The sequence below is a fragment of the Beta vulgaris genome, chromosome 6, assembly GCF_026745355.1.
Source record: "Beta vulgaris subsp. vulgaris cultivar EL10 chromosome 6, EL10.2, whole genome shotgun sequence".
Taxonomy (NCBI): domain Eukaryota; kingdom Viridiplantae; phylum Streptophyta; class Magnoliopsida; order Caryophyllales; family Amaranthaceae; genus Beta; species Beta vulgaris.
Window position 1 is genome coordinate 37,109,426 of NC_079207.1, and position 11,869 is coordinate 37,121,294.

An 11,869-nucleotide genomic window follows, 5' to 3' on the forward strand; every position below is an offset into this window, starting at 1 on the left:
GGAGATGAAATGTTTACTCCTATAAAGGAAATAAGGATAGAATGATAATGTAACTCATAGAGTATTTATTTATGCTTTAAGATTAGTTGTTGGAAAGTAGTCAAGCTTAATGGTTTAAATTTCCTTATTAGTATTCTTTATATTATTGAGGAATAAGTTGGTTATTTTGGATTGGGAAAATATTCTTATTATCGATTGAGGAATAGAGTTATTATTTATTTATATGAGTGAGTAAGAATTTATTCTAGGCACGTGATGGGAATATTTTTTTTATTATTCTTTTCATCATGTGATTATATTCTTGCTTGCTTGTTTCTACTTGCACGTTGATGTGAATATATTTTACATGAACGATTATGTGATTATTAGAGAATATTTCATGTTGGAACTTAGTGAAATTGTTTGTTGATGCGATCTTTAATGATCAAATCAAATATTGCCTTATTAGATGGACATGTAAGTTATGCTGGAACCTAAAGTAGAGTTATGTTTCAGTCGCGAAGTAGAGTGTCAAACGGTAATGATGCCTTAGCTTCTGCTATTCGCCTGTTGGCAAGAATTTGACTCGAAAAAGTTGAGTGTCCTCGATTTGATGGGACTGTTGAGAGACTAGCTAAGATTAAACGTCGTACCTTAAGGGGTAAGCTGACCCTATCTTCTTAGAAAGTCGGATTAGGGCGTTTGAAAAGATTTTTGGGGCTGTGAACTGTCGTGAGAGTGTGAAAGTAGGTCAAGTTATACTGTATCTGAAAGATGAGACTGACTTATAGTAGAAAGAGAATGAGACTAGACTCAGTATTATGAAAGAGTTTATTTGGGAATCCTTTATTGCTGCTTTAAGAGAAAAGTTTTACCCTGCTTTTATGAGGAAACTAAAAGCCCAGAAGTTTACAAACCTTAGGATGAGAAGTATGACTATCTCTAAGTATTATAGCAAGGTTATAGCATTGTCTAGATTTGCACTTGAGGTAATAGCCATTGAGGAGTTAAAGGCTCAAGTATTTGAGCAAGCTTTGATTGAGGAAATTCAATTGGGTTTAGTAGATTTTGAAGTGTTGATTTGCCTATTAGCATACCTATTGGAGAAATCATAAGGTGTACCAAGTTTTTAGAAATTGCCTTTAAGATAGGAGGACTTGTTTTCCGTCTGACTTAATAGAATTTAATTTGGAGACCTAGTTGTGATTCTTGGGATGAACTGGTTGAGTCATTACAAGGCCAGGATCGATTGTGAAGTCCAGAAAGTAGTGTTGAGAAACCCTTCGGGAAAATTTACCTCATATAGACGATTTGGGAAACCTAAAAACTTTGGAGTGATCTCTGCTCTACAAGTGCAGAAGTTGATGAGAAAGGGGTGTGAGCTGTTTTTCTGTAGTGTGCAAGATGTGAGTAAAGAAGCTGAGTTAAAACTTGAGGATGTTCCAATAGTGAATGAGTTTATGGACGTATTTCCGAGTGAAATTTCAGGTATGCCGCCTGCAAGAGCCGTTGAGTTTACCATAGACTTAGTTCCTGGAACTGCACCTATATCTAAGGCACCTTATAGAATGGCACCTCCTGAGATGAGTGAGTTAAAGACAATTGCAAGAACTTTTGGATAAGGGTTATATCAGACCTAGTGCATCGCCTTGGGGAGCTCCTGTTTTGTTCGTGAAGAAAAAGGATGGGAGTATGAGTTATGTATCGACTATAGGGAGTTGAATAATGTTACCATCAAGAACAAGTACCCTTTGCCTAGAATAGATGACCTATTCGATCAACTAAACGGAGCTAGTGTGTTCTCGAAGATTGACTTACGTTCAGGATATCACCAGTTGAGGGTAGCTGATAAGGATGTACCTAAGACTGCCTTTAGAACGCGTTATGGTCACTACGAGTTCACTGTAATGCCATTTGGGTTAACCAATGCTCCTGCTATATTTATGGATTTGATGAATAGAATCTTTCATGAGTTTTTAGATAAGTTCGTAGTGGTTTTCATCGATGACATTTTGATTTATTCGAGGAATGAAACCGAACACGATGAACATTTGAGGTATATTAGAAACCTTGAGGAAGAACCAATTATATGCCAAGTTCTCTAAGTGTGAGTTTCGTTTGGAGAAAGTAGCATTCTTGGGTCATTTTGTGTCTAAGGAAGGAGTATCTGTAGATCCTGCTAAGATTCAAGCTGTGAGTGAGTGGCCAACTCCAAAGAGTGTGACTGACATTAGAAGTTTCTTGGGTTTAGCTGGCTATTATAGGAGATTTGTGGGGATTTCTCGAAAGATAGCGAGACCTATGACGAATTTAATGAAAAAGAGGACCAAGTTTGAGTGGAATGAGAAGTGTGAGGAAGCCTTCCAGATCTTGAAAGATCGTTTAACCACTGCACCTGTCTTAACCCTACCTGATGGGAATGAGGGATTTGAGGTCTATAGTGATGCTTCGAAGAATGGTTTGGGTTGTGTGTTGCAACAGAATGGGAAGGTAATAGCTTATGCATCGCGTCAACTGAAACCTATGAGGCTAATTACCCTACCCATGATCTAGAGTTAGCTGCCATAGTATTTGCATTGAAGATTTGGAGACATTATCTTTATGGGGCAACCTGCAAGATATTCACAGACCATAAGAGCTTGAAATACATATTTACCCAAAAAGACTTGAATATGAGACAAAGGAGATGGCTAGAGTTGATTAAGGATTACGATCTAGACATCCAGTATCATGAAGGGAAAGCCAATGTGGTGGCTGACGCCTTAGTAGGAAATCGAGTCATAGCTTGATGCTTTGATAGTCCTGAGGAGTTGTGTAGAGATATGCAAAGGTTGAACCTAGAAATTTTAAATCCTGGGGAAAGTGAGGCTAGACTCAGTAATCTTTCTTTGGGAGTGTCAATTTTCGATGAGATCATTGAGGGTCAAGTTGGGGATGAGCATCTAGATAAGATAAAAGAGAAAATGAAGCAAGGTAAGGAGGTAGACTTCAAGATTCATGAGGATGGGAGTCTAAGGTTTAAGGGACGGTGGTGTGTACCACAGAAGTGGACGACCTAAAAAGACGTCTTATGGATGAGGGCATAATACTCCGTATTCTGTGCACCCTGGGGGTGACAAGTGTATAAGGATCTTAAGGTGATATATTGGTGGCCGAACATGAAACGAGAGGTAGCCGAGTATGTGTCTAAGTGTCTAACCTGTCAGAAAGTGAAGATAGACCATAAGAGGCCCATGGGGACAGTCCAACCACTAGAGGTTCCTGGATGGAAGTGGGATTCGATTTCTATGGACTTTGTGACTGCCTTACCCAAGTCGAGGAGTGGAAATGATACCATTTGGGTTATAGTGGATAGACTGACCAAGTCCGCTGTTTTTCATACCTATTAAGGAGACATGGAAGAAGAAGCAACTCGCTACAACCTATATCAAGCATGTAGTGAGATTGCACGGAGTCCCAAAGGACATTATTTCAGACCGTGACTCTAGATTTCTATCTAAGTTTTGGAAGAAGGTTCAACAAACCTTGGGACAACATTAAAGATGAGTACCGCCTTTCACCCTGCGACCGATGGTCAGACTGAGAGGACTAACCAAACTATGGAAGACATGTTGCGAGCTTGTGCTATAGATTTTCAAGGAAGTTGGGAGGACCAATTAGATTTATTGAGTTCTCTTACAATAATAGTTACCATGCGAGTATCAAGATGGCACCTTTTGAGGCGTTATATGGACGGAAGTGTAGAAGTCCCATTTGCTGGAACGACTATAGTGAGAATGTAGTTTTGGGGACAGAATTCATTGAGGAGACCGTCAAGAACGTTAGATTGATTCAGGCTAGAATTCAAGCTGCGCAAGATAGGCAGAAGAGTTACGCAGACTTAAAGCGGCGCGAAGATGAGTTCGCTGTAGGTGATAAAGTATTCCTGAAAGTATCACCCACCAAAGGCGTTATGCGATTTGGGAAAAAGGGCAAGCTGAGTGCTAAATATGTAGGCCCATATGAAATTTTGGAGCGCATTGGGAAAGTAGCTTATAGATTGGCATTGCCAATGGAGTTTGAAAAGATGCACGATGTGTTTCACATATCCCAATTGAAGCGCTATATCCCTGATGAGCGCCATGTGTTAGAGCCTGAACGAGTGCAGATAGATAGTAGCCTCACTTATGAGGAAAGACCTGTCAAGATTCTCGACAGGAAAGTGCGTAGTACGCGTAACAAGGATGTGCATATTGTCAAAGTTCTTTGGTCTAACCACGAGTCAGAAGAGGCAACGTGGGAAGCCGAAGAGGATATGAAGAAAAAGTATCCAGACCTATTCCTTGAGGTGAGTTACGAGGGCGTAACTCGTTTTCTTTAAGGGGGGTAGAATGCGATAAATTTCGCGCTTTTTGTCTATTTTTATGACATTTTCATGTATATGTATGCCTATGTTGGGCAATTTGCACATGTTAGTGCAAAAGAAGTAGAGTCTCCGCATAAGAAAAGTGTTCATAAGTGACACAAGTGTTTAAAAATGGGAAAGTGCACCAGAGGCACTATCTTTTCTTCAAAGATTTTCGAAAGAGGGTTTTGTGTTAAGTTTCGGGACGAAACTTCTTTTAAGGGGGGTAGACTGTAATCCCCCACATTTTTAAAGGATTTTCATAAATATATTAAGTTATTTATGTAATTATATTAAATCCAAATGAGTTTGGAAAATGATTTGACTTTTAAAAAGGGTTGACTATTTTAAAAGTCAACTAAAAATATTTTTCTAAGCTTAATAAAGTTTGTAAATTTTAATTAAGCGTGTTTTAAATAAGAGTTTAATTATTAAAAGCATTTTTGAAAAGAAACTTAATGGAATCGAAAGCCCAAAAGAAATAAAAAGGGAAAGGATAATTTGATGACTAAAGTCCTAACAAGCCCATCTTGTTAGTCATCAAAGTTTTAATTATTGAATTCCTTTTCCTAAGCCCAATAGGATTAGCCTATTGTTTTAATTATTGAATTCCTTTTTCCTAAGCCCAATAGGATTAGCCTATTTAAATATCCTAAAACCCAAATATTTTTGCCCTACACTTTATTTTCTCTCTCCTCACTTGCACGTGATTTCGAGCCTCCTCTCTCCCACTCGACATTTTCTCTCTCCTCTCTCTCTTGAGCGTGACTTTCATTCTTTCTCTCAAAAATCGTTTCTTCTTCGCTAAGTAACGTTTCTTGTTGAACAAGAAACGTCACAAACCTTTTCTTGAAGCCGAAAAGCGTGATTTCCGCCGCGGTCCTTGCTGCTGTCCAGCCTCGGCGCCCTCTTCCTCCTCTTATTTTGGTTGTTTTCTTTACTTCTCCTTTAAGATTCCATTAAAGTTCTAATTTTTATTGTTATTTTATTATTATTTGCATGATTTCGATTTGAGTTATTATTTTATTATGAAATATGTATTTTTCGGATCATATGTATAAAAAAAATTTCAGATTTATTATTTTAATTTTAATCATGAAAGATGTGATTTTTAGGGTTTTAAATCACTAGAAATCGTATATTTAGAGTATGAATATGAATTTTGATTGGAATACGATTTTTATATTCATTTAAAATATTTTCAGAAGGTTTAGAAAATTTTATATTGCTGGAAATTCAGAAAGTTAATATTTTAAGGTTTTTAATGGTTTTTAATCACTAGAATAGTTTATCTATACTAGGGATTAAAAATAATGAGAGTTTAAATTATAAAAACGATTTTTAAAGAAGTTTAGAAGGGTTTGGGACGTTTTAAAGTTGCTGTATTTTTTTAGTACAAGTATTTACTCGATTTCTTGGTTGTTTTAGGCGGAGAATTCACTGTAGGGGACTTTTAGTGCTTAAAAGTGGCCTACCGTTACGTTTATACGAGGTACGTACATAGTCTACGTGCTAAATGGTTAGAAACATGCTCTAGGGATGTTTTTAATTTGTAGTATCATGTATAGGACCTTGTAGTTCATATATATGATTTACTGAGATGGCTTTACATGTTATTTGCTTGTATGCTACATGTAAACTAAGAATATGTTTAAGTAAGATTGTTTGTATGGAAGTTTGATGCAAGCAACTAAGTTTAGTTTGGTATTAATTGTCAGTGAATTAATGTAAGTAAATTGGAATCATGGATTCTTTGAGTTATCTATTTATCTTATAAGAACCGAGGATCTTATTTGGTAATTTTGAGTTATACCTATATAAAGGTACAGTTTACTGTTGGCTAGGTTCAACAGGCAAGTTAGTAAAGAATAAAAGAAGTTAAAAGAGTCTTGGATGCTAAGTTGTGAACACTTATTAATTCTAAGATTAAAAAGGAGTTTTGTGATTTATGTGATTAGTAGTTGTGAGTATTATGTGCTTGGTTGGTGTCAACACAAGTATAAAATGAATGCAACGTAAAGTGAAACGAGAATAGGTTATAGACTTTAGACTGGTGCACGTCTAGAGTTGGACATAAGGGTTGGGATACATAGTCCGCCGTGATATGTATTTTCGAGGTTGGATTGATCACCATTCCTCTTTAGTTCAAAGGTTCCTCGATATCGTAGGTCATTCTGGTTTACGGAGTCATGACCGTATTTCCTATTTCAGTATAGACAACTCGTCCCAATAACTATTCCATTTAAAGAAGAAATAAAAGTTAGAGTCTAGTTCAGTAAGAGTATCTGCAATTGTTATGTTATTATTATTTTATTCTACAAGTTGTGTTATAGTATCATGTTTAGGATTATTGTTGTCTGATATGTAGTACTCAGCTTTGCTGATTACGTGCTTGTTTGTGTTTGTGATCATGGCTTTGCCTATTGATCCTGTGGTGATCCTTCGGGGAGCAGAGTCAAGAAAGCATTGACATTACAGGTTCGAAGATGCATACCATTGGGGGATCTGGAATGGAGAGGCTTTTGTGACAATAGTATTTAAGTTGTTCTAGGAATTTATATTTTCAGACTTTAGTAGTAAGTTGGTGTGTTTCAGTTCAAACATTGTTTAACTCTTATTTCATAAGTTTAATAAAGTTGGTTTTGTTTTAGTAAGTTTTCCGCTGCAAAATTCTGAGTAAGCCGAAACGTTATCACACGGGCGATAATGCCTGGGTAATTCTCTATATTTTATATTATAAAGTATTTTCTAGAAAGAGAGAATTATCGGGGTGTTACACATGGTACCTCACTAAACCTCATTCACTTGAGTTTTAGGAAGCCCCTTTGTCTCTCCTTGTATTAAAAAGTCCAAATTAACCCTAGATCCAAATGCATTCAGATAATTATCAAATATGAGATTGACCATTACCAAACCTACTAAGTGGAGGATTTTCTCCCAATCACACTCCATTCCCATTATTTATCAAAACAATCCTATGTGGATTGGATATTCATGCTGTAACACCCCTAGGTATTCAGGAGCCCACTAGTAGATATTACCCTCTTTGGGCCCTATTCCTTAAGGTTTTGCTTTGGTGCAGGAACGAGACAATATCTACTAGTGGTCTCCTGCACACCTAGGGTTTTACAAATGGTATTAGAGTCAGGGCCCATTCCGGTGTCCTATGGTGTCTACGGGAATGCATGCTCTTTAAAGTAGGGGAGAATGTGCCTAAGATCTTGGCTTCTTATATAAAGGTTTTGCTTTGGTGTAAGAGCGAATTCCTACCCGAAAGGCCTCTATTAGGTTGAGCTGTCCAATTCTATATAAAGAAGACTTCGTTCTACTCAATTTTTGATGTGGGATAGCCAAGATCTTAGGCACCTTCTCCCCTCCTTTAAAGAGTATGCATCCCCGTAGACACTACATGATACCGGAATGGGCTCTGGCTCTAATACCATCTGTAACACCCCCTAGGTGTGCAGGAGCCAACTAGTAGATATTGTCTCAGTCCTGCACCAAAACTAAATCTTGCAAGTTAGGTCCCAAATAGTAAAATATCTACTAATGGGCTCCTGCACACCTAAGGGTGTTACACATGCCACTGGGTCGATTAGGCCCAATGCCTCACAAAATCTGATTTACTTGAGTTTTGGGCCCCGATTGTCTCTCCTTGTACTTAAAATGCCACATTAACCTAGATAAAATGTTTTTGGATAATTATCAAACATGGGACTAGCCATTACCAAACCTACTAAGCGGAGGATGTTCTCCCAATCATAATCAATTCCCAGCCATTAGTCATCAAATCAAACCATATTGGGACTGGATAATCATGTCACTAGGTCCATTAGATCCATTACCTCACCAAGCCTAATTGGCTTTGAGTTTTGCGTCCTCATTGTCCCTCCTTGTAGTAAAAAGCTCAAATTAACCCCATTCTTTTAGGATATTATCAAACATGGAATTGGACATTATCAAATCTACAAAGCAAAAAATGTTAATCAAATCAAAATCCATTCTCATAACTCATCAAAGCTATCCTGTTGGGATTAGACAATCCACAGGGTCCAGACCCAATACTTCACCGAACCTCATTAGCATGTGTTTTGGGCTTTCATTGTTCCTCCTTGTATTACAAAGCCCGAATTAACCCCAGATGATATTCTTTTAGGTAATTACCAAATATGGGATTTACCATTCCTAAACCTATTAAGTGGAGAATGTTAACGCAATCAAAATCCATTTTCATTATGCATCAAAGCTATCCTAGGAGGATTGAATAATCATGTTATTACTAAGTCCATTAGACCCAGTACCTTACCTTACCTCATTGACTTGAATTTCGGGATCACATTGTCCTTTCTTGTAATAAAAGCCCAAATTAACTCAATATTTGATTCTTTTAGATAATTACCAAACTTGCAATTTGTGATTACCACATTTATTAAGTTGGGGATGTTAACCCAATCACAATCCATTTACATTACTCATCAAAGCTATCTTATATCCTACGGGGATTGGACAATCATACCACAGGGTCAATGAGGCCAATAACTCACTAAACTTTATAAATGTGAGTTTTGGACCCACATTGTCACTCCTTGTACAAAAAAAAACCAAGTTAACCCCATATCAGATACTTTTAGGTAATTACTAAACATATTTCCCATAACCAAACCTACTAAATGGAGGATGTTCTTCCAATCACAATCCATTCAGATTACTCATCAAAGCAACCTTTAGGAATTGGATAATCATGTCACTGGGTCCATTAGGCCCATTACCTCACTAATCCTCATTGAATTGAGGCTTCGGGCCCGATTATCCTTCCTTGGAATAAAAAGCCTAAATTAACACCAAATTAGATGTTTTTAGGTAATTTTCAAACATGGGATGGACCATTACCAAACCTGCTTCGTGAAGGATGTTCTCCTTAATCACAATCCATTCCCATTACTCATCAAAGCAATCTTATGGAGGTTGGACAATTATGTCACTGGGTCTATTAGGCTCAATACTTCACCAAACCTTATTGACTTGCTTTTTGAGTCCCCATTGCCCCTTCCTAGTTATAGAAAGCTCAAATTAATCCAAAATCATATGATTTTAGGTAATTACCAAACATGAAATTGACCATTATCGAACCTATTAAATAAAGGACGTTGTCCCAATCACAGTCCCCATAGGATTGGTTGTAGTGTCAAAAAAATTTATTAACTGTCAATACATTCTTATTTCTTACATGTTTTTTGTGATAAAATGTCAAAATATTTTATTAAGTACTCCCTCTGTTTTTTTTATCTTTCTCACTCTTTTGTGCACACCTCCCAATGCACATTTTTGAACTTAAATATCTTTCATTATATATTAGTAAAAATTATAACGATTGAATATTAATAATGTACTAATTGAAACGAATCAAACAAGACCCCTAATAACTATATTTTTTTCTTACAAATTGAGAAAAAATGAGAGGATTATCTCTAAGTATGAATAGTGTCAAGATTCTAAGTGAGAATGATTAAAAAAACTGAGGTAGTATTAGGACATTCTTATCTCTTACATGTTTTGACTTTATAGCTCTAATTGGCTAATTTAGATTATCACATTTATATCATATTAATTAATATGTACTTAGGATTACTGATTTCAAATGTTTATTTTGGATGCATTTTGATTGTACAGGTTTTTAACTTCTTTTAGTTTCCGTAAGGTTTATGTAATTACCTGAATCCATTGTAGTAATTACCTAAAGGTTCTATTCAGTCAACTTCTTACACCTTCATCTTCAACGAACCTTTCGATTTTTCTCACTCCTATGAAGTTCTTCATCTAGTGCGATTCGGTCATCAATACGTAAAAAACATGCAAATCGAATTTGAATCGGCTAAGTGGAAGGACAAAATACTGTTTTCCAACAATCCTAACCATATTTTTGTGAATTTCATAATGACCTAGAACTTTTACTTTGAGATTGTTAATACTCATACTTTGAGTTACATGGTTTCCTAGGTGTTCGTGGTCAACCAATGACTATCAATTTCATGTTTATTCATCTATTTTATGAATTTACAAAGATGTAAAGAGAGGAAAGCGAAAATTAATCTCCTAATATTTTCCCCCAAAATCGAAATTAAATTTCAATTTCACGACTTCTCCATCACAAATTTATGATTTTTTTATGAATTATTACCATTTCATAATAAGAGAAGGATCTTAGATTAAGGCTATGTTCAGTTCACCTTATTTTTGATTATTTCATATCAAATCAGATCAGATCAAAAAAATAAGTTCAGATCAGATCAAATCAGAAAAAATAAGTTCAGATCAGATTAGATAAGTTCAGATCAGATCATGCTTATATTTAAAAACTCCTTATTACTATTAATACTATTATTTACTAGTACATTTGTTCAAAAGGATTATTATTTTTGATGTTGTACTTATTAATTATTTATATTGATAATTATTATTAATCTCGTTATTATCATTATAAATGTCATTATTATCATTATTTTAAGTTATTTTGTTGTTATTAAATAATAGAAAGTTAAAAGTCACGTGTTAAGAACATAAGATTGGTGCAAAAATAAATAAAAAAATATAAAATATGATAGCTCAAATTCATGACAACGAAACTACTAAGTTAGGATTACATTTTAAATTAAAATAAGCTAAGTGCAAGATACAAATTATAAATTTAGATCCGATATACCTCTTCCTATCGAATTCCAAATCTCTCTAGCTATTTAAAGTTGCACCCTATCCATATATTTCTTACGCAAGTCAGTGAGCATATCACAATCTGTTCTACTTGGTGCAATATTTATGGTCCTTGAAATCGGTATATTCAACTCATACAATTGGATCAAACTTTGGAGTGTGAATGCATAAACCATAATAGCCAATTGATATGGGACATCCATGTTCGGCATGTTTGACAATATTTTTCATCTCTTTTTAAGGGGTCCAAAACATCTTTCAATTGTAGTACAGAGAGATGAGTGACGATAATTAAAGTTTTAGTACGGCTAGGGGAGGTTGCGTGGTGTGCAACGTAAAAGATAAATTAGTAGAAGTACTTAGGTAAAGTTTCATAGTTGTTTGTATATCTTATTTTATTTTATATGAAAAAAATGAATTGAGTTTGCCGACTTCTCAAGTGTGGAACATTTTTTTAAAGGAAAGTTTGAAATATTTTAGAATTGCTCTTATAAATTAATGACTTGGTTTATAGAATTATTTTTAGTAATAATCATTATTATTATGATTATAATTATTGTTGTTGTTATTATAATAATGATAAAAAATAATAATTATTATTAATAAAAGTTGTGTAAAAATTATGATAAAACAAAATGATAATAATAGTAATACTATAAATAAGATCTTATAATGTATTGCATAATGATGAATTAAAAAGTAATAATGTAATAGTAATGATATATTTTATAAAAGATAAGATCTTGTAAATTAGATTAGATCAGATCAGAAAAAATAAGTTCAGATCAGATTAGATAA